This window comes from Rhinolophus hipposideros (assembly GCF_964194185.1).
Source record: "Rhinolophus hipposideros genome assembly, chromosome: 11".
In the NCBI taxonomy this organism is placed as follows: Eukaryota; Metazoa; Chordata; class Mammalia; order Chiroptera; family Rhinolophidae; genus Rhinolophus; species Rhinolophus hipposideros.
This window is the reverse complement of record NC_138057.1, coordinates 55,600,470-55,624,231: the sequence shown is the minus strand read 5'-3', so window position 1 is coordinate 55,624,231 and position 23,762 is coordinate 55,600,470.

The window sequence follows — 23,762 nt, the reverse complement described above, 5'->3', positions numbered from 1 at the left end:
AGCCCCTGGTACCTGTGGCTGCCTCCTTCTTTGGGTTCTAAATAAGCACTGGTGGAGTATTGCGCCCTGCTGAGAGCTTATGAGTCCTGGAAGGCTGGAGTCCAGCTAATTGCCAATCATGCTGAGAGAGCTGGGCAGAGCCCTGTCTCACTTTCCAGCTATCATGGAGTCCTGCTTCCTATCAGCACCAATGGAGAGAAAATTAGTGTGCTGGGAATAGAAAGGGAGGTGTGGCGGGGGTGGGGGTGATAGAATGCTGCTCTTTGGAATTAGGTTCTGGACTCTCTTTGGCATCAAAACTTTGTGGAATTGAGAAGGTCAGTGGAAATCATCAGGTTTGCGTCCAAAAAGTTGGAATCTCTTAGACTGTTTTTAATGGTTTGTTATGGGACCTCTGCCTGAACATTTCCACTGGTAGGGGGCTCCTTCCTTCATGAGGCAGCCTCTTCCACTGATATCCAGCTCTGTTTGTTAGAAAAGATGTACTTAACATTGAGCCCAAATTAACTTATCTTCAGCCATTGGTTTCAGTTTTCACATAAAACATGGTGGATCTCATTTCCAAATGACAACCTTTCAGATATTTGGAGGCAGCTCTTACAGAACCTCAAATGCCTTCTCCCCCACTAGGTAAAGATTCCCAATTTCTTCATATCTCTTACATATCCGACCCTTTATTCACCCTGCTCATCTTTCGTTGTGGATGCAGGTTATGTCTTCTGTGAAGGGATTTGTAATCGCTGTGGTAATCCAGCTATGACTGACCAGCACATGTTAGAATGGGGCTGCCCATCTCGCTTTTATTCATTTGAACTCCTCTCATTTACCAAGGATGCCCAAGATGCTGTAGCTTGCTAGGCAGCCATGTCACACTGTCCACCCTTGCTCAGCCCACAGCCAATGCCAGCTCCAAATTCTTTCTCACAAAGATGTCTTTTAGTTGAGTAAACAATGTGTAATTCAACGCTTAGCTAAAGACCACTGAGCTCCTCTTTTAGTGACAAAGAGAGTACATTCTTCTAAAGTGTCTGACTGAGCTCTAATCCAATGAGAGCATGTCACAGGGCATTATAAACATTCACAGAGGATATGTTTATAGGGGGTCCAGTTTTCTCTTTCAGAAATCAGGGACTTGGATGCTCAGACGTCTTAGCGACCTGGGTTGCTAAGGTGTCAGGAACCTGGGTGTTTCTCTTGCCTTAGACCTCCAGAGCATAATTCTGATAGATGACAGAAGTCAGACCTAAAATCTGTAGATAATCGTAAGAAGTTTTTAGTCTGAAAGGAACCAATTAGAAAAGGAGCATCTGAAATTGGTTACTACTGGGTAGAAATGTGTGGGGAAATAGTTGCAGTGACTTTAAGATAGAAATAAAGCCCATGGCTGTTAGAGGTTGACTTGACTGTCTGTGATTGGGAAGAGAGAAGTGAAGGGCGCATAGCAAAAGAACAGGGAAGCCATGGCCTATAGCAACGTTTCCTATTTCCTTCTAGGCTCAGTGTCACCCACCACTATCACCATAGCAACCCACATCCCTTGAAAAGTGGTATTTGTAGGAGAGACAGGAGGAGCAACCTGTCACTGTGACCTTCACCTCCAATTCAGAGTTGTCTTCCAAGGTCTTACCCAATAATATTTTCCTTTTCTAGACTCTGGGCATATTGTATTATACAAAAGCCCAGAAAAGCCCCCCGTGGATCTGGTCCTCCTGACATCCTGGCACCAAGGATATCTCTCTTAGACTCATATATGAGCTCCTTCATGTCTAAAATCAAGAGATAAGATGAACATTCACATTATATAAATTTTACATGTCAAATAGTGGAAAGCTGAGGTTTCCATGCTGTATTTTTATGACCAGGACGTATTCTCTCTCTCTCTCTCTCTCTCTCTCTCACACACACACACACACACACACACACACACACACACACACACACGGCTGCAGAAATATTCCAAAGTTCCCCCAAGTGACCTTAGCCATAGATTAAAATATATATATTTAAATATATATATACATATATATATAAATATATATATATGTATATATATATATATATATATATATATATATATATATATATATATATATATATATGGGCTGCTGCTGTGCTGGCAGCATTGTGAACAAAGGGAGCTAAACACCCCATCTTTACACAAGATGCCTGGTACAATTTGTATCAATTCTCTTTGCATATCCCCTTTTATTCTTGCCTAAACATTCCTACTGCTAAAATGAATCCCTTCAGGGCATATTGGCTCTATAATAATAAAGAGGTCATTTGATTTTTATTACTATTCTGGACCCTCATTGTAGACATCCAAGCCTGGTATCCTTGAATGAATTTCGTTGCAGTTGTGAAAGTTGAACTTCTGCAGGCTGCTGTTTGCTGTAGGCAAGAGCATCTTGGACGAGGGTAAAGAGCGATTCTGTGAATAGGTCAGATGTGAATGAAAAAAACAACAACAGAAAAATGGTAATGCCTGTAAGTGGAGAAGGAAAAATATTCATAGAAGCACAAAGTTGCCTGTTTGTTTTAACCTGCTTACAAGCTTTTGGGGGTATACTGAATCCTTGCAACAACCTGTGAAATGCAACGACAACCATTTTGCAATTGAAAAAAAAAAACAACCCTATTTTTGGAAGACATAAAATGACTCATTCAATTGGCAATGGATGAAATTGGAAATTGGACATGCACTCAGGACTTCTCACCAGTCCCACACTTTTTTCTACTTTCCCTCAAGCTGAAGGCTAGAAGGACGACTTGGTTCAGCAGATCTATGGATGAAAGTTGGAAGCCCTGGGTTAGCTGGGAAAGGAATCTTGGCTCATATCCCAAAGTAAAGCTGTCCTCAAGGGTTGGATCTTGGATGATCTTATTGATTCAATCAGAATTCCCTGAATGACTTACTGAGTGCAAGTCACTGAAGAAATGAAGATGAATCAAACATGGCCCTTGCCTTCAGGAAAACCACAATCTGGGGAAACATCGCAGAGTCACATAAAAAAATTTATTACAACCTAAGGTGTATAGGGGAAGTACAGAAGAAGTAGTACGTGTATGTAGGCCGTGAATTAGAAGTTCTGAGGCAGATGAGACCAGAGAGAGCTGGAAAGATCAGGAAGGCTTCCTGGAGGAGGTAGAACCATTGGATAGGGGGGTTGGAAGAGATAATTCGAGGGAAAGGAGAAGTTGTGAGAAAAGATGTCATGCTAGGCATGCTCATGTGTTTATGCTGAGGAAGGAGTCTAATCTCTCAGAGCATGGCATACAAGGGAGAGATGGAAAGACAAGCCTCCAGTTCTCCTTGAATTTGTTTGATTTTAAAGTCTTTTAAAAAATGACTTGCCCCTTTGTATCCTCTACATGCCCACATAACCAATGAGTAAAGAGCTAAATGGAAAAAAGAATAAACTCACATATATTTTTTAATCACCACAAAATGGCCGCAAAATGGGTTGGTTTCTTGACAATCATGTCAAGAAAAAGAAATACATTTGGCAGCCTCGCCTTTTATTTTATTTTGATGGGCTCCGCCAGAGTCCTTCTCCTAGAAAAGCTACAAATAAATGGCTTTGTCTCAGGATGCTATGATGCGGTGGCATCTGCAATGGGCCACTAGGACTGATTTCATCATTTATGTCCAATGCATCAAACTGAGCTGTGCACACAGTGGTATGCATTGCTTCTGGACTGGCAGTTCATCATGACTGAAAATGAGAACAATGGAAATTGAAAAATATCAATCAAAGGCATTCCCTAAAGAATAAAACCAAGCCTGAAACATCCAGAGCCACAAGCTAATCAGTTCAAACTAATAAATGAATTCAGTAAAGTTGATTCAAAATCAACATACACAAATCAGTTTTTTTTATATACTAACAATGAATTAACTGCAAAGGAAATTAAGAAAGATATCCCATTTACGATAGCAGCGAAAAGAATAAAACACTTAGGAGTAAACTTCACCAAGAAAGTGAAAGACATAACTGAAAACTATAAAACACTGATAAAAGGAATGAAAGAAGACACAATTAAATGGAAAGCTGTGCAGTATTGATGGTTTGAAAGACTTGGTATTGTTAAAATGCTCATACTACCCAAAGTGACCTACAGATTCAATGCAATCCCTATCAAAATTCCAATGACAGTTTTTTCAGAAATACAAACAACAATCCTAAAATTCATATGGAACCACAAAAGAACCCAAATAGCCAAAGCAATCCTGCGATAGAAGAACAAAGCTGGAGGCATGACACTTCCTTATTTCAAAATATATAAGAAAGCTACAGTAATTAAAACAGTAAGGTACCAGCATAATACCAGACATACTGACCAATGGAAAAGAATAGAAAGTCCAGAAATAAATCTACGCATATACAGTGACCTGATCTTTGACAAGAGTGCCAAGAATACACAATGTGAAAAGAATAGTCTGTTCAATAAATGGTGTTAGGAAAACTGGACAATCACATGCAAAAGAATGAAATTGGACTTTTATCTAACACCACACACAAAATCAACTCAAAATGGATTAAAGGTTTAAACATAAGACCTGAATCTATAAAACACCTAGAAGAAAACATAGGGGAAAAACTTCATGATATTGGTTTAGACAATGATTTCTTGAACATGACACCAAAAGCACAAGCAACAAAAGTAAAAATAAGCAAGTGGGATCATGTCAAGCTAAAGTGCTTCTGCACAACAAAGGAAACAATAGAGTAAAAAGGTAACCTATGGAATGGGAGAAAATATTTTCAAAACACGTATCTGATAAAGGGTTAATATCCAAAATATATAAGGATCTCCTACAACTCAGCCAAAAAAGAAAACTTGATTTAAAAATGGGCAGAGGGCTTGAATAGGCCTTTCTCCAAAGAAGATATACAAATGGCCAACAGGTATATAAAAGATGCTCAACATCACTAATCATCAGGGGAATGCAAATCAAAACCACAATGGATAGCACCTCACACCTGTTAGAATGACTATTATATAAAAAAAGACAAGGTAACGAGTGCTGGTAAGGACATGGAAAAATTGGAACTCTGGTACACCGTTGGTGGGAGTGTAAAATGGTGCAGCTGCTCTGAAAAATAACATGGAGTTTCTTTTTTAAAAAAAAAAAATTAGAACTGTCATATAATCCAGCAATTCCTCTTCTGAGTATATAACTAAAACACTTAAAATCAGGATCTCAATTAGCGTACCCCTATTCATTGCAGTATTTTTCGTAATAATCTAGATATGGAAACAACCTAAATGTTCATCATGAATGGATAAAGAAAATGTGCTATATAGATGCTTCTAGACTTTACAATAAACCCATTTTAAGTTGAAAGTATTATAAGTCAAAAATGCATTTAATACACCTAACCTACTAAACATCATAACTTAGCCTAGCCTACTTTAGACGTGCTCAGAACAGTTACATTAGCCTACTGTTGGGCAAAATTATCTAACACTAAGCCAACTTTATAATAATATCTCACATCCTTTATTATGCATATTGCTTTCCCACCAGCAGACAAATCATAAGCCGAATCATCGTGAATTGGGGACTGCTCATATACATAAAATGAGATGTTATTCAGCCTTAAAAAAAAAGAAAAGAAAATCTTGCCATCTGCCACAACATGGATGGAGCTAGAGGACACTGGGCTAAATCAAATTAGTGAGTAATTGAAGGACAGATACTACTACTACACGATTCCACTTACATGAGGTATCTGAAATAGTCAGACTCACAGAAACAGAGAGTGGAATAGAGGTTGCCAGAGGCTGAGGGGAGGGGGACATGGAGAGTTGTTGTTCAATATGAGATGTGTAAGTACTAGAGCTTTGTTGTACAACATAATGCCTATTGCGCACTTAAAAATTTGTTAAGAAGGTAGATCTCATGTTAAGTGTTCTTACAACAACAACAACAATAATAAAAGACAATAAACATGGAGGCTCAGTCTTTTCTCTGGACCTTGGTTTTCCCCTGTATAAAATGACCAGGCTGCACCTGGTGACTGTTAACTCTAAATGTTAACCTCAAAAAAGTTCATTCCAGTTGGCTCCTTGGTGTTTTGAAAGAACAATAGCTCAAAAACAATATAATCGTCAATTCTTAAGTGAAACTTTTAAAGATCTCAATATAAATTAAAAGGAGCAAAATTTCCCTGCTTTGTTTGTAATGTTATTCCCCCCCCCCAATTATGATAGTACTCTCAAAAGCAGTAAGAAACCACCCATAATATCATTGCCCATAAGCAACCTCTGTCAACATTTTGACTTGTTTCCATTCAGGAATTCTTTTTATGTTTTTTGTTTGTTTTCGTGTTGTTGTAGTTGTTGTGTTTTTTCTCCATAGTTAAGTTCATATTATGTATATACAATTTGGGGTTCTGCTATTTTTTTTCATTAATCTAGCCAACAAACATTATTGATAACCCAGTATAGTATCCATGAGGCTTTATGGAAGGCATTAAGAAAACAAAGACGAACAAAATATAGTTCTAGCTCTAAAGAATCTCGTAGCCTAGGTGGGAACATTGATTAGTAATCAAAACATTAAAACTGAATGGAATAAGTTCTTTGGGAGGGGAAACACATCATCCTGTGGAAGCAGAAAGTCTTCATGGTGGTTACAAAGTCTTATGTCGAACAAGTATGAGTTGACACATGGCTGCTTGGCAAAACAGTATATTTCATAACTAACCCTTGAAGCCAAGTGTGGGCAAGTAACTAAATTATGACCAATGGAATGTGGTTGGATGTAATATATTATCTGTTCTGTATCCTTCCCTTGTCCCTTTAGCTTTTCACTGTTGGGTGGAAAGGAAAGTGATGGTGGGAGCAGGAGCAATTGCCTTAAACCACCTTAGATGGAATCTGCATAGTGGGGATACTAGAGCAACAGCATGGAAAGAATCGAGGTTTCTGTGAGGTCTGACAATTAAGTTCATGAATTTGTTGCAATGATGTTGCTAACCTTTTGTGATATCAAAGGTATTATTCATTATGAATTTGTATCAACTGGACAAACAGTTAACCAACTTTACTATTTGGGAGTGCTGAAAAGGCTGCATAAAAAAGTTAGATGACCTGAACTTTTCGCCAATAATTAATGGCTCTTGCATCACGACAATGCATCGCCTCACACGACACTGTCTCTGAGGGAGTTTTTAGCCAGTAAACAAATAACTGTATTAGAACACCCTCCCTACTCACCTGATCTGGGCCCTAATGACTTCTTTCTTTACCCGAAATTAAGGAAATATTGAAAGGAAGACAATTTAATGACATTCAGAACATCAAGGGTAATACAACGACAGCTCTAATGGCCATTCCAGAAAAATTGCTTTGAATTTTGGTGTCAGTGCACAGCTTCCCAAGGGGAGTAATTCAAAGGTGACCGTAGTGATATTCAGCAATGGAGTATGTAGCACTTTTTCTAGGATGAGGTCGTGAACTTAATTGTCTGACCTTGTATATCAGTACTGTATTGCTTACGCTTAGATTGCTATGTAAGAGAGAAAAAAAATCATCTACCTTGTTTCAAAGCCACTATGATACTTGCGTTTTTATTACAGCAATTGGAACCTCAATGCTCAATACAGATGGCGATTAATAGAGTCTAACGAAGTAGGCAAGGAGGTGGCGGTCAGAGACAGAAGAACTTGTGGGACATTCTCAGATCTTTGAACCTTACCCTTGGCATTGATGGGCCATTGAAGAGTTGTAGACAGGAGAGGAACATAATGTACTTTGCATTTTGGGAAAAATCACTCTGGCTACAGCATAAAGAATAGATCAAAGCAGGCAAGATGGAGGGAAAGAGTCCTTTTAGAAGGCTGCTGCCATCATCCAGGTGAGTCAGTAGAGTACCAAGGTTACTGAAGGTATTGAGGAAGAACCAACCTGTTTAGGATTCCTGGATGTGGCAATATGAAAGAGGAAATCAATCATCCATGGTTCTTGCTTGGATTCTCTAATACCGTGTTTCCCTGAATATAAGACCGGTCTTCTATTAATTTTTGCTCCAAAACATGCATTAGGGCTAATGTTCAGGGGATGTCATCCTGAAAAATCATGCTAGGGCTTATTTTTTGTTGAGGTCTTGTTCTCGGGCAAACACAATAGGAGGTAGAAGAGGAAGGTCATGATTTGGAGGTGAGGATAAGAAGTTCAGTATCTGACATGTTGAGTTTGATTGCCTGTGGGACCTTCAGATGGAGGTGTCCAGTGAGAAGGTGGCTTTATAAACCTAGAATTCTTTCAAGATATCTAGGTTAGAATTACAGATTTGGGAATCATCAGGATAGAAATGGTAACCAAAACTGTGGAAGCAAATGAAACCATCAGGGAGACAGCAGCCAGAAAATAAGGGACCTGTGGGCAGAGCCAACATCTAAGGAAAGAGCAGAGGAAGAGGAACCTGCACAAGAGACCCACAGAGAGTCAGTGAAGTGTGTTTCCCCAGGAGCAAGGGAAGGTGGTAGTGTAGGTGACAGAGGCCAGCCCGGCTCAATGCTGCAGACAGGCCAGTTCAGCCAGGAGCACTAAGCCTGGTGTTCTGTGAGCTCAGCATTTACCCAATGCATGTTGCAGGGAATTGCTAATTGGTAAACCACTAAATTGATGCTGTTGTTTTTAATTATTTGTTCTGGTTTGGTTTTCATTAAAAACAGCACATCTAAATTGTGTTTGGTGAGGCAAAGTGGTAAACCCTACTTACGTTAACTTGTGTTTCTTGGGTTAAATAACGGACTTAAAACTTAAAAAACATATATTTCTTGTTTTGAGTGATTATAAAGGTACTCTTTGTTCACTAAAGAAAATTTGACAGATATAGATACGAAGAAAAGAAGAAAATAAATATCACACCAGGCACTGCAGACAGAGGATGCTGGCTGTTTCCTTTGGTCATGGTTATCGTCCATAGGAGCCACTGCCAGGGAACAGGATTTGGAAAAGGGTGATCCAGGTGTGGAAGTCATGTGACTGCTTAGAACAACTGCTCTTTTCCTTCTGTGGGTCAGGGATGCTTCTGAGAATCTGATAAAAGCTTTGGACCTTCTCCCCAGAAAAATATCTGGAGCTTTTGTGCATACAATTTTGCATTCAGTTTCTGTGGGACCCTGTGACGTCTGAGGACTTCCAAGTTCAGCAGGAATTGTTTTCACTCAGAGCCGTGCCCCTCTTCTCCCTAGCTCATAAACATCCCTGTGAGCAATTATCCTCCAGGGATTCTATTTGCGGGCGATTGGGCCTCTTCCTCCATTTGCAGGGCAGCCACAGAGACTCTGGATTCAGTAAGGGTCCCTGACTTTCACCTACTGTCAACCACTAATGGGACTTCTTTCCAGGACAAAGGGACAGCTTGAGGGGATTGACTCCAATAGTTGTCTGTGATTCCCAGCAGCTTCTCAGAGGGGGAAAAAGCATTGGGTCTGGAGGAGGGATAAAGACCTGGGTTTAGGTTTCATGCCCTCTTCTCATTTACTACATGATCTAGAGTAAGTCACTCCACCATTCTAAGCCTTTATTTCTTTGTCAAATAGAAATAATAATTCTTGCTTTGTCCGTGTCAGAGTATAAATCCAATGAGTTAAGAGATGTGGAAGTACTTCATAAGGTGACAAATGTGACACGGATATGAGGGACTATAAATAATGATTAAAGCAACTAATACTCATTGAGAATGTACCACATGCTACCCATTACATTAAATATTTTTTCTTCATCTCACTTTATTCCCACAACAACTCGGTGAGGTCATGACTCATTGTTTTATCTTTTGAAAAAAGTGAGGCTCAGAGTGGTTAAGGAACTTGCCCAAGGCTACACAGCTGGTAAGTGGTGGAACTGGGATTCACAAGGATAGAGAAATTGCTGCACGAGAGCAGTCAGGCCTTGTGGGGCATAAGGATACAGGGTTCAGAGAGAAAGCTCATTCTCTAGCCTATCAGGTACTTTACCCAGTTTCCTCAGAGGAATCATGAGAAGTAGGTTGCCTGTGTTACACCCACAGAGGACATGGAACAACAGTGCCTGGCACACAGTACATTTTTAGTAAATATTAGCTATTAGAATTACATTATTATTGTAATACCTACTATATGATGAGAAAACCAAGGCTCAGAGAAGTTATGTGACCTGGCCAAAGACATATAATCAGTAAACTGCAGAGCTGAACTTGGTATTTGAATATTTGGGGAATAGTTCAGGCATTGCCCACTGCCACACACTGCCTCCTGCACAGGAATGCTAGTGTTTTTCTCCAGATTCTTCACCCTTCCATAATACCCTGAAGTTCCAAGGACCCTGAAGTTCCAAGGTTTGTGGCCCACCAGTCCTCTGGCTTTTAGTACTGCCTGCTACTCCTTTGGAATCACTCTGCTGAATTGCCAGATTTGAGAATTGGTACCATCCTGATTAGACATTTATTGGCCAGATCCTTGTCTGTCAACCTGCCAGCTGATAGGCTGACAGGCACAAGCCTCCAGCCCTGGGGACTGTCTGGTTTGAGCAGTGAGCCGTCCTGTTAGTGGCTGGCTGGCCCCACAGCCAAGCCCGGAAGGCTGGAGGGGAGGGTTGGGGGGGATCACCAGATGACAGATAGGAGACAGCGAGTCTGCACAGGGCATAGAGAGGCTTTCTCTCCAGCTCTGGTTTTATTTATGCATCATTTAGACCCCAACAACTTCCCAAAATAATTTGACGTAGCTAATGGATTAGGTTTATGTAGTGTTTCAGTTTACAGAGCCCAGCTATGTAGTGATCTGAATCATGGGAGCGTCTCTGGAGGTGGCTGATATAACTTCCATTTTACAGATGAAGAACACTGAGATAGAAGTAGGGAAAAACAATCTACCCTAGGACACATATGTACATAATAGTCAGGACTGAGGCTCTGATCTAGGGCTTCAGGAATCTCTAAGAGCTGCTCTTACCTGTGTACCTCTCTATCTGAGCATGAAGTCCTGGCTCAGCATGAACGCTGAGCTGTCTTGCACTCTGCTCCTGCCTGGCTTTGCTTGTGACAAAGCCATTTTACCTAAGCTGGAGTTGGGAAGGGAGCCTTAGCAATCACTATTTCTAATCCTCAGCCTTTGAAAGCTGGGGAAACTGAGCATCAGAGAGACGGCAGGACATGTTTCCGAGGTCACTCTTCTTCTAAGGTATTGTATTCGTGAGTGGTGTTGCCAAGGCTCCTGGGCCAAGTTCCCAAGCCCTTGGCCTTGGCCTTGCCATTACTCACATATTTGTAGAATTCTCATGGTCTGACTGCATCCCCAGCTCCAGCCAGACCCTTGACTTGCCTTGACTCAGGCAAGGGTGCGAAGTCTGGCAGCTCTCCGTGTAGACCCAGCCTGTTGCAGTCTCATCAAAAGCAAGGGCTCATCCCAGCTATCTCCAAAATCCCAGCCCGAAACAGCCAGATGTCTTTGACCTATCCCATTACCAGAGCCAGGGAATGAGATCAGCTTTGGTGAATCCAGAACACAGGGTTGGGAAATCCCTTCCTCCAATCCCTTCAGATCCCTTGGTGTTTGAGGAAGGCGCAGGGTGTTATGGTACACAGTAGTCTAAGATTCCTGCAGCAATGGCTCACAGTCCTTTCAAAGAGACTGTGTGGCCTGCCAGATATTTGTCCCTTTGCTTTCGGATGCGTCAGGATAAGCCCCAGCTGAAGTCAAATGCACTTTAGTCCTCTTATTTTAAATATAAGGGACTGCAGGGAAGAATTAGGAATCACGCACAGCACAAAAGTGTCACAAACTTATTTACACTAGTACCTGAAAACTAGAAGAAAACGGGCTAAAATCATATATTGGGAATATATCTTGCAAAACATACTATAAAATGGATTACTGCTAATTGCTTCCTCTTAATATATGAAATTGCTCCCAAGTCGTAACAAAATGCTGGAAAAAGGAAAGCTGATTATATTGGTAGGGAATTTTTTTTTTTTTTTTGGAAAAATGCCCCCCTTCTTCAAACATATAATTAGTGAGTTAGTTTGCCTCATCCAAAAAACAAATTAGTCATTTAAAATTGTTTAAAGTCTACAGATATTTATTGATTATGCTGGATTATGTACCCAAACTGTGCTGAGTTCCGATGATTTGGAAGTGAATAGAATGACCCAGTATTCATCCTTTAGGAGTTCAGTTTAACACGGTGCACTCACATAGCTACATAATTACAGTCCAGCATCATGAGGGTGGCAATAGAAATAAGCATAATTTCTGTCAGGAGTCAGATAAGCTTTTCCCAAGAAGCTGAGGGCTGAGGTAGGGTTTGAAGGCTGAAGGTTTAAACATTGGTGTAGGGAGATGGTGGGGCGAAGGCATTATCAGTTAAGAATTTGTGCAGAGGTACAGGAGCAAGAAAGAACCTGGTGTGTTTAGGACTGGGAGTGAGAAATGAAAGAGTGGTGACTGGACATGAAATTGAGTAGGCAGGCAGGGCTCAGATAATAATATGATGCATATATCCATCCAGATATTTTAGTTCTAACTCTGAAGAAACCAGGGGAATTTTACCTTTTCAATTGTAAGCTGTTGAACTGAGGAACTACCGTGTTTCCCCGAAAACAAGACCTAGCTGGACAAACAGCTCTAATGCATCTTTTGGAACAAAATTTAATATAAGACCTGGTATTATATTATATTATATTATATTATATTATATTATATTATATTATACCTGGTATTCTGTTCTATTCTATTCTATTCTATTCTATTCTATTCTATTCTAGTCCTGGTCTTATAGTAGAATAAGACTGGGTCTTATATTAATTTTTGCTCCAAAAGACTCATTAGAGCTGATTGTCTGGCTAGGTCTTATTTTCGGGGAAACATGGTAGCATTCAGTTTTAGATGTTTTGTTATTATTGTTATTATTACTATTATTTATGATTACCATTATTATAGATATTAAGATCTTAAAATGACAAGGCAAGATTTTTGGATGTATTTTTAAATTTACAGAGAGTAAAACTCATGCTTTGATGGCGTATAGTTTTATGGGTTTTGAAACGCATAATCATGTACCTGCTACCACAGTCATGACACAAAATAGTGTCATCTCCCAAAAATATTCACTCATGCTGCCTCTTTGTAGTCCATCCCTACTCCCACCCCCAACTCTTCTTCTCTATGTGTATAGTTTTACCTTTTCCAGAATGCCATATACGTAAACGGAATCAGACAATATATCAACTGGGAAGCTGTTAACATAGGAAAGAGATGATCCCATTCGCACTTTTTCAAGTTCAGAGATTGGAATGCTTTCATAACGTGGGATGGAAAAGAAAATTAGTGTGACACATGATTAGTGAATATTGAAAACATGACTTTCCAGTTTTCTTCCAAATCACTAATAAATAGGTGGACCAATGAAGGGCCCAAATCTGGATCTTTTTACAGACCTTTCGGTGCCTCCATCCAAGTTTCCATATACGTGTAGCCCTTTTTCTAGGATGCGTTTGCGAACTTACTTGTCTGACCTCATATTCCCACTATACTTTATGGACATAGTTGTTAAATCTGTAGCTGTGTCCCCCCTAAGCCCTCCAGTTCACTCTTCCAAATGTCGTTCCACGAATATATCGCAGAAATTTGGGCAAACGTTTTGCTGCTGTTCATTGGCATCCATTAAGGAAATTCCCTGATCTGTACTTTTACCAAAAGGAGAATTAATATGGTTTGGTTGGACTCACTCGGACCTCTGTGCCAACTCTTTGTTATCATAGCTTTCTGGGCTATGACCAGAGAGAGGAAGTCCCAAGTTCTAGCTCTAGGCATCATGATGAAGTTCAACAAGTAGCCGAAGGAAGGCTGGTGACTGATGGAGAATGAATCTGGGGTTTGTGAATCAAGGATGCCAACAAAATGTGTGATTGAGGAATGTTACATGGTGTCAGCCTGTAGTGTTCCAGATGGTGATGGACAGGATGGGGAAGCTAAATTTTATCCAAGGGCTGACGTCTTCAGGAAGGGATAAAAGGAATTTATTTGGTGATGACCTCTTACTAATTTTTCTTATATTCGTTATTTTTTATGTTGTGGAAGATTTATTAATATATCTTAGGATAAAAATTCATTCTGGGTGATTTTTGTGTTTTTTAAAATACATTACATTTTTGTGGTTTTTAAAAAATACATTAGAAGTAATATATTCTCATGGTAAAACTTTCACATCAGAGGACTGAAAGATGACACGTAAAGCCTCTCATTCTCCTTCTCCTCCTATTAGCATTTGCCAGCAATGAATTTTCTTGCATATCCTTCTAGAAACTTTCTGTATATCTACAAATATCTGCATTTCCTGTTAGATCAAATGGGATCATATTATGTAATACTGTGACTTGCTTTTTACCACTTAGGATCTTATCGTGTCAGGATATATAGCTTAACTGTCTGTTTTTAAATAGCTGCATTATATTCCATAGTATGGATACACTGTAATTTATTCTAACCAGTCTCCTATAGAAGGAGATTTAGATGATTTCTATTTCTTTCTATTACAAATAATGCTGCAACTAACAGCCTTGTGTGTATGTCTCCATATACTCTTTCTAGTATGCTGCCAAGTATCAGCATGAAGGACAACAGTCTCTTGAATTCGACTTCTATGTTCAAATGTTCTTGTCTGTTGTTTCTATGATCCACCTCTCATAGGGTCCAGCCACCATTTGAAATTAATCTTTTAACAAATCCAAACTTTTTTGTGTCTCTCTTTTTAGCATTTCCTTTCTATAGAAAGAACTCATGAAGCCGTGTAGGTTTCCCTTGAAGCCTTCCTGTTTTTCTTCATCACTGGTCTGGGTCTTTTATAAATACAAATATTCACAATTGTCTCATATATTTTTAAATTTATGGAATCTAAAATAGGGAATCTGTTTATCTGATGACCTATCTGATCCCTCCTCTCTGGATAGAGGATCCTGAGTGGGCTTTGAACCTGGTTGGGCAGTGGGATTTAGATCTAAGAAGAATAAAAGAGAAATGATTTTTACATTTCTAACAAGAGTGTTAGAAGAGCTTCAACTTCCCATCAGCTGGGGGAGGAGGAGAGTGAGGCTGGGAAGTCTGCCACAATATTTGGCATGGCTGGGCTTCCAGATTGTATCTATTTTTGTAGCTGCACAAGTGGGGAGGAGATTAGAAGGCTAGTCAGATTTCCTACTCCAGGTTGTAAATTAATCAAGAGGTAGAAGGAGCACTAGATTGGGAGTCAGAAGACCTGGTTCATGGAACTGGATTTTCCAGATTTTAATAATAGGACCTTCTCTTCTCCAAGCCTCCTTTCCCTCAGCTCTGAACAGAGTTTGGATTAATGGGCTCGAATGTTCTTCCATCTCTAATACTTTATTGTTCTGAATTTCTAGGAATGTTCACCCCATTTTTAAAAACTTTATGAACTATGGGAATGTTTACCCATTTATCAAAAAAATTAATAAGGAGTATATTTGTTAATAAATAAATGCAGGGTTGAATTGGGGATCAAATCTTCCTCCCTCTGTCTTCTGTTTGAAAGCTTTGCTTCTAGCAATAAAGACTGGGCTGAGGTGACATGAAAACTTACAAAAAATGGTTCTGGAGCCTGTAGGAGCCTCCAGACAAAACTGTGTAGATACCTCAGAAGCAGAGAAGCCTCCTTGTGTTTCGAAGAGAAACCGTGAGGTGGATGGATGTATACGTGGCTGTACAGATGATCAGTTCCACCTCTTTGAGGGGTCTGTCGAAGCAGACAATCCTAGAGGGGTCAGCAATGAGGGTGTGTTCTTCAGAGATTGTTCTAAAAAAACCGTGTATCTCTCCAGGAGTCTTTGATCTCTTAGGAAATAGCCAGGCCTGGCTTGCCCAGCAGATTTTATCTTTTTTTTTTTTTTCCCTATAAGGCAACTAATACACCCTTACTTTTAACAACAGTAAAGAAAAAAAAAAAAAAAAAAAAGTATCATTGTGTATGAAAAAGAAAAGGATTTCTATTAAAATAACACATTCTTTTCTAAGGAAAATAAATGGTGTGGAAAAAGAAAGGACCAAATTCCAATCAACAAAAAAAACAATAATATTAATAATATGCTATAATTACAATTTATTGAATACCTCTATCATGTAAGCTCCATGGGATCGATGGCCCATCTTATTACATGCTGTATCTCCAGCTTTCTAACAGTATCTGATGTATGGTAGTTGCCCAATGGATGCTTACTATGATCCAGTTGTTATTATAATTATTCCCATTTTACAGATAAAGTAACTGAGGCTTAAGGGTTAAAGAGCTTATCTTGCCTAAATGTACAGAGCTCGTAAGTATCAGAACTGGGATGCATACTCCAAAATGACCTCTATAGTGAAATAAGTCAAACAGAGAAAGACAAATGCTGTATGATCCCACTTATATGTGAACTCTAAAAAAAAGCTAAACTCATAGAAACAGAGTAGAATAGTGGTTGCCAGGTTCTAGGGGAGGGGTGGGGGAAATGGGGAGATGTTGGTAAGAGTACAAACTTCCAGTTATAAAATGAAAATTCTAGGGATCTAATATTCAGCTTGGTGACTGTAGTTAACAATACTGTAATATATATACATGAAAGTTGCTAAGAGAGTAGATCTTAAATGTTCACACCACCCCAGAAAATATTGTATTGTGTGAGCTGAAAGAGGTGTTAACTAACCTTGTGGTAATCATTTTGCAATATACGTGTGTTTCAAATCATCACATTGTATACCTTAAACTTATACTATGTTATATGTTAATTATACATCAACAAAGCTGGCAAAATCAGTTAACGGAGCATAGTAAGGACCATAAAAATAATTAGAATTTTTACTCTCATTTCAACAGAATAAAAGTCGAATCAACAAGAAAAATAAAAAAGGTCTCTATTGCTACCATATGTCCTTTCAAGTTGGTAGGTCACTTCAAGCTACTCACAGTGAAAGTGTACAAGTATGTCTTGCGTTCTTATATCTATGGTGACTAATGGCTTATTTATTTGACCAAGGAATCACCTTTCGTAAATTTCCATCCTTGCAAAAATTCCACTGAGTAAAACTAGTGATTTCCTCAGAAATCAACAACATCCCACATGTGACCACTGTGGGTACACGACATTGGAAAATAAGGAAGTAGAATTTGCCGCTTTCTTCAGAATTATTATTGTTACAATTTCTAAGCAGAGAGGCTGATTGCCTAGGAGAGTTTTAGGATTACTAACTTTCTTGTGAAAAGCCTATGAATGTTGAATGTCAGAAATCTCTAAAGTGAATCTCTGAAGGCTGCCGTATATTTTGGAGAGAGACTTATTAGAAATCTCCTTCTCCACCTCACTCCTAAAATGCTAATTGGAGGCGTGCACTTACCCAGAAGATTTGTTCCTCGGCTGATTGATATTTGGCATGACCCCCACACTGCGGCTCCTCACTGAAAACGTAGGAACAATAATCAAATGTTAAGTTTCTCAAGAACCTTTCTTCCAAAGAAAATCAAACCACTTGCCCTTTGTTATCTCAATTATCTCCAGAGCATCTTGAAAAGAGCTTGTTTTTACCTTTATTATCAGAGAATTACCTTTATTATGTGATGGGAAGAGAACAGTTAGGTTAGACGACCTGGTATGAATCCCACTGTTACTGTGAGGCTTCATAAAAATCGTTTTACTGCTCCTTTTCAGAGTAATGGAATTACCTGCCTCATAGGGCTATTGTGATGGTTGAATGACATGGCATATGTAAAATAAAATGAAATAGATGCTACATGGGAATTGTTGAGAGCCAGCTTAGCATGTTGTGGAGAGCATAATCTTTGGAGCCAGCCAGCCTGGGAGTGTATCCGAACTCTGCCACTTGTTTACTGTGTGACCCTTGGGCAAGTTCCCTGACCTCTCTGTGCTCCTGGGAGATAACAGTAGTACACCTGTCTCACTGAGGAATTGTGATGATTAAATGAGATAATTCACATAAAGGTGCTGATCTCAGTGACTAGCCCTTAATTAGTGCTCTCTTACCAGGATTATGATGAAGACAGGTTTTCTGTGAGGAATAAATGAAATGGTTTACATCAAAATATGTATAGGTTGTAAAACACCGCACAAACATTCATTCAATTAGCATTCATTGGGCTGAGGAGGAAATAAAGATGCTCAGACGAAAGCCCCTACTTTTCAGTACTGCTGATGGCAGCTGGAATTGGAAGTGAGAGAGCCGGAGTCATCAGGGACAGTGAATGAGTAAATGAGATAATTCAGCTTCCTGGAGAGAGATCCTAGTCTGGCCAAGTAACCTTCCTTCTGGCTACAATCATCTTCAAAGCACGCTTTATTGTTTGCAAAGCACTTTCACAAATGGTCTTTGTGTTACTCCTTACCTTGGCTCTGTAATGTGGCAGGGCGGTTGCAAATATTTTGCAGTTGAGGGCACAGAGGCTCAGAGGTGAAGTAGCTTTCACAAGGGCTCTCTGCTTATAAGTGATGGAGCCTGGACTCCCTCTTCCTCCTCCTTCCTAAGCTGTGCCTGGTGACCATCTGTCCCAGACCAGATCTTGTCAGTGTTCTAGGGTATTGCTCTCTCCAGTTCTTTTCAGGTCAATAGTGGTTATTAGATGCAGAAGGTCTGCTCGCAGAACGCTGTGTATATGGTGGGAGAGGAAGGGAGCTGGCAGACAGGAGGCAGGATCAGAAAGAATCTCATTGCATGGTGAGCTGCCCAGGTGGGGGTGATGCTTTACAGAGAGGTCAGTGATCTCTGGGCATCATGGATATTCACCTCCACAACTTTCCATTTCCTCATCAATAAAATGGGCTAATAAAGATCTCCTTACCACTCTGGTCTATTGTAAGCATTAAAAAAATATAAACTACTAGTACGAAAGGATCTTCATACTTGGGGTCTCTAAAATTAGTGAGTCCTTCTGCCTTCTCATCCTTCATGGTGTTCAGGACCTGACAGGAACTTTTTTTCACGTGGGCTCGCTCCATCTACAGGTTCTGCTGAACAGATGAAGGGGCAGGGGAGCGTCTGTCTTGTCTCCCTGACCCTGTGAAACACCCTCCTGCATTCATCTCTGGGCTCTGATGAAGGAAGAGGAACTAGCCTCTCCTGCCTTTTCTTGACTTCTGGTTCCTCCCTGTGCTCTGTTTCTGCTCCATCCCACAGGAACTGATTTGACACGTCAGAGAATCATTTAGCATAACCTGGAGCAGCCCCTACCTTCTTCTGCACATTCATCCCACATATCTGACAGCTCAGGAAATGCAAGTGGCTTCTAAGGAAACCTCTGGGCTCAGACGCCAGGGCGAAGAAAGCCTTTCTGTATCATAGTGATGAAGTCGCTTCCTAAATACCTCAAATGACAGGCGGTGTGTGTCAGTTTTGGTACTGATATTTGGCATAGAGGTGTGTTTTCTTTGTTTGAGAACAGCATTAAGATGCTGTGGAGGTAAGATAGCAGGGAACCAGGCTTCACTCTCCAGGAATTTGGACTTACTGAGATAAGTCCTTGCGCTCTGGTCCAGCTCCACACACAGCCTCTCCAGGAAGAAGGAGCAGACCTGACCCCTACTCTCTCTGCTGTGTTCCCAGGCAGTTCCTCACGTGTTGGTCAAGCAACCTGGCTACGCCAGCCATAGCTGATTGGATCAGGGCTGGGCACTTGACCCACAGGCAGCCAATCGCTAGGCTGGCCAATTGCAAATGAGGGATGATGGGGAAGAACTGGACAAATCTGATTATTTCTCTTCGGGAGCGTAATGGAAGAGTTTAGCATAGTAAGCCATTCGTATTTGGAGTCGAGGCAGAATGACACATGGAAAGAAGCAGAGACAGAGACAAAAGTCAGCCTAACAGGGAGCCTTAGGCTAAGGATTTTCTGTTTCCACTGTTGAGGTGTAAGGCCTGCACCGGATCCTGAGAACCTTCCCATTTCTGAACACCTCTGTTCCCGTCTCTGCAAGGCACTTGCTCTTCTGTCTGGGAGTCTAGCTGGGAAACCCTTCTGTTTCCTTGGAACTTAGCTCAGGGTGGCTCTTGTTTTCTTTACTTCCTCATATATCCCTTCAATAAATTCCTCCCTTCACAGGACCCGAGTGAGTCTTTATTCTTTGTACCCAAACTGTCAAACTGTCAATGGCCAGCGAACCCCTTTCCTTGCTGTAGAGGACAAGGAAGCTGACCTCTCCTGTCTGGAGCACATTGTCAGCTGACACCCCTGCAGAGCAGCCTACTCTGACCACCCGGTTGAAAGCAGCCAGTCACAACTTCAGGTCCCCTTGTGTTTTCTGCAGAGAGCTTACCGTCAGCTAATGTGATCTTTATATTAGTTTCCTGTCGTTGATGATAAATTACCACCAACTCAGTGCCTTAAAACCACATATATTTTATTCTCTTACCATTCTGGAGGTCAGAAGTCTAAAATGAGTCACAGGAAGTTGGCAAGGCTGGTTCCAGAGGCTGGAGGGGAGAATCAGCTTCTTGCCTTTCCCAGCTTCTGGAAGCTGCCCACCTTCCTTGGTTTGTGTCCCTGCGTCACATAGTCTTTTCTCTCTGCTTCCATCCCCTCGTCTCCTTCTCTGTCTGAAATTCCTGTATCCCTTTCGTAAGGAGCCTTGCGTTTACATTCAGGGCCCACCTGGATAATCCAGGATCATCACCTTATCTCAAAATCCTTAACTCAGTCACATCTGTACAATCCCTTTTGCCATAAGGTAACATTCACGGGTTCAGAGATGTCATTAGGGGCCATTGTCTGGTCCATGTATTTGTTTACCTGTTTATGTTTTTCCTGTCCTTTCCACCCACAGTAAAATAGTCCCACAGGAGCAGGGACCTAACCTCTTTGTCTTGTTCCCCACTGTATTCCCAGGGTCTGGGGTGGGGCCTGGCATACAATAGATGCTGATAAATATATGTTGAATGAATTGATGGAATGGCAGAATTTCTGATGTTCCAGAGGCTCCTTTGGTCTGGGATCATACACTCTTTTGCATCTTCTAAGCCAGTGTTCTCTAAACCAAACTGTTCTTTGGAGTGCTATTTCTTCAAGCCACTTATGAAAAAAAAATGTTTTAAAATCCTGTGGTCAAGTCTGGAAAATACGCTCAATATATCTTCTCACAGATGTTCAGTGCACCTTAGCTATTAAAGTCTCTGAGAAGTCCCTCAATAAAGGAACTTCATTAATCAATTGTTCAATCCAACAGTTCTAAAAGCATAAAAGTACCAGAGTTATGCTTTTCCTTGTTATATCCTTTCATAACGTTCCACAGAATTAATGTTTAAGGACTCATATTGGAAATTGCTGCTCTCACTGTTGGAATGCACCTTGTTTTTCCTCTGAGTTTGTTGAAATCTCTCTCTCTCTCTCTCTCTCTCTCTCTCCTTCGCCTCCCTTTCCCCCCCCCCCTCCTTATTTTGGTCCTAGCATTCCTGACTCTGGTCTTACAAGTTCCTCTTCCCTCCCACCTTCCCGTTTTTCCTTATGGGTCCGTTTTGGGGAACACTCTATACTTCCAGAGTTCAGGTCTATTGACAATGTTCTTAAGTGTCCCCTCCACACTTGTGTATTCATCTTTGGTTATGTGACCATACTTTTATCTTGTGGACATTTTCCTTAAGTCCAAGTTTTTCAAAGAAAATAGGCTTATTCCATGACCTTAAGATATTTCACAGATAAGGAATAAAAAATATCAATTCATTGACAATTGACCTACCGAATGTCCTTACCTAAGCCCTGGACAAACATAAACCATTTTATGGTTTGAAATATGTTTTATCTTCTGGGAGGTCTGATCGTGGAGGCCTGGACATCCAACCTGGTCTTCTAACAGCAATGTGGTAGCTTAAGCTGGACTCCATCACCTGAACGAGGGCAGAGAAAAGAGAGCTTGGCTAGACATTTGTTCTGTTGGAACCCCATGTCCGTTGAGATGTTTGTTCTCCCCAAATTAAACTGCAGGCTTTGAACAACCTTTCAATTCTTGGCATAGCTCTAGGATTCAACCAGTATAATTTAAGTCCTGTAGTAAGAATGTGTTGGTGTAATCATATTTCTCTATTACTTTATTTTTCATAGTGCTTTCACCTTCATTATTTTATGCAGTTCTCGCAACAACTCTACGAGGCAGTACTGTACCCGTTACACAGACGAAGAAACCAAAGTGCAAAAAATTCATGTGGCCAGTGAATGTGACATTTCAGACTCAACTTCAAATCTTCAGACTCTTCTATAGCCATTTTTATACAAAAATAAAGAAATGAGCAAATATTTGTAAACGGCTTTTATGTTTGCCATGCGTTTGTATATACATGATCGTATTTAATTCTTTCGAGTATTCTGTAGTATAGGCAGAGCAAGTATTTTAATCTTCATTTAATAAGTGACAAAAACCTGAGGTTCGGGGCGGCTGGTTAGCCTAATTGGTTAGAGCCCCGTGCTCTTAATAACAGGAACATTGGTTCGATCCCCACATGGGCCACTGTGAGCTGCGCCCTCCACAACTAAATTAAAACAAAGACTTGACTTGGAGCTGATGGTTCCTAGAAAAACACAAATAAATAAAAGTTTTTTAAAAAACAAAAAAGAAAACCTGAGACTCAGGTCATATAACTAGTCAGTGGCAGAGATTGGATTTAAAAACAGAGCTTTCAAATTCATGTGTCAAACACTGTGAGGGTCTCCTGACTCCCTTGAATCACAGGAGGAAAGACATAAAATTGTGGAAAATAGAATCTAAGGTTGAAAAAAACCCCAACAAGCTGGAGGTAATAACTGGCTGAGACATTTACAGTTTTAGAATTAAATGTTAAGAGACCTGTCTTTTGTTGCTCGAGAGCAACTAGTTCTTAGAAATGGGATGGGGTGTGGAAACCCCTTGCAGTGTATTCCAAGCGTAGAGTCCCTGAGTGAAGGAGGTTTTACCCCTTATCTAGGTTCCCTATTCACTGTCTATCCTCATTGTCAGGAAGCTCATTTTTATTTGTAAATGAATTCCCTCCTGCTGCAATTTGAATCCTTCTCCTCTTGTTCTGCCCCCAGGGAGAAGAACCAGGTCTGTCATCAAACCTTTCCTTTCTGTTTTGTCCTGGCTAGAATATAGTTCTGAGTTGTCTGGGTTTTAGTTTCCCTATTGCCTGTCCTTGCCTTGAATAACTTAGTAGAAGAAGCCCTCTCCTTTTAGCTTTTCAGAATGGCAATAGTTTATATAAAAGCCATCTTCAAAAAAAAAAGTTATTAATGACCACCCTGGTTCAGGTTGGGAGAACTCCAGCTAGTGACAGGGTGCAAGTTCAAGATGACACAAAGACAGAGAGCAGGGATGGAGGTCTTGTTCATCCCAGAGCTGGATTCTGACAGGGTCTCAGGCGCAGCCATGTGGTCCTGTCTCTGTCAGTGTGTAAGGTGAGTGTGGACCTGGCTGAGAGAGCCTGTCTCAGGCCCCTTGGGAACTCATCCCTCCCATTCCTTGAGGACTGTTTTCCTGAAGGGAAGTCACCAGGCAACTCCTGATTTGGAATTTTCTACCTCCTCCCCACTTGGAATAATTTATGGCAAGCCCCAAAATAAGCTCCTTAAAATATCCAAGCGTTGTTGTTGTTGGGTTTTTTTCTTCCCCCCCAAAGCGTTTTACATCCAGGCCTCCATCAGGCAAATTTCGGATAAAAGGTGATTAGTGTTTTGGCAGGATTTTCATGAGGCTTTCTCTTGTATTCCTGCCAAAGAGCTTGCCAGGCCCAGATTTGATTAAAATG